The sequence below is a fragment of the Alligator sinensis genome, unplaced genomic scaffold (assembly GCF_000455745.1).
Source record: "Alligator sinensis unplaced genomic scaffold, ASM45574v1 scaffold60_1, whole genome shotgun sequence".
Lineage (NCBI taxonomy): Eukaryota > Metazoa > Chordata > Crocodylia > Alligatoridae > Alligator > Alligator sinensis.
The window spans coordinates 945,491-946,527 of NW_005841858.1; positions in this window are offsets into that span (position 1 = coordinate 945,491).

Here is a 1,037-nt window from a genome sequence, read left to right on the forward strand (position 1 = left end):
CAAAATGAAAAAAACATTCATGAGTTAGGTATAATCCATTGCAACCATCTATGAGATTGCACAAGTACAACTAGGAGCACTTGTCAGGGCATTTTGAAATGTGGCTGTTTGGCTGAATTTCTCATTCCCACTGGATCCCCAATTCTGCAAACACATACGAGCTTATGTTGACCAGAGCCCATGAGTAGATCTAGGGACGCAAATAGTGGGGTGTGTTGTCCCAAGGACTCCTTGAGTGTAACTTGGTTTGCCTGTTACATGGTGCTTCATCACAGATAACATGACACACGTTTTGATCAAGTTAAAAAGAAGTTAGAAGCTTTACAAAGAAGCTGCAACTGCACCACTCCTGGATCCGCCCCTGTCTGGCCAGAATTTACGTGCAAGCATGGTCAAAGCCTTTGTTTTTTCAGGTTTAAATGAACCACAGACCTTTAGGTGAAAGCGAGTTTGTCGGGGATCAGTATCAAGCCTTGTATCAACAAAGCACAAACACCTGTCACTTTTCTGATTTCCTTTGAAAAGTGTGGAGATCCCTGATCCTTCAGATTTACACGCGCGCTCAGCTTAGGCAATCGCAGTGGATCCAAGAGTCGTTCTCCATTCCTGCCAGGCCAAAGAAACAACTTGGCCGCAACCTTTTCCTTGCAGCCACAGGGACAGCGGCTGGCAGCCCCATAGCTTTAGTGGTACCACAGCCCATTCCCGGCTCGCTCCCGAGGCTACCTCACCATACACTTAACCGTGGTTATAGTGGCCCTGACCTGACAGAAAGGACCCGGGTCCCAGCTTTGCCATAGCCCTAGGCTACGGGAGATACATTCACAGGTAGAGTGGGGAATAGGCTCCAAACTTGGCACAGAGGAGGTGGGGACGGTCAGGAGACAGGGGCTGGCACCCAGGGGGCAGCTCACAGACGTGGGGAGCGCTCGGGTCCGGGCACTGGAGCCTGCTTTCCTACCCGCACCCAGGGGCGGGAGCGCAGCAGGCGGCCCGGCCCGGCGCGGCGCAGCGCGGCTCGGAGCCCTCGGGCTGCA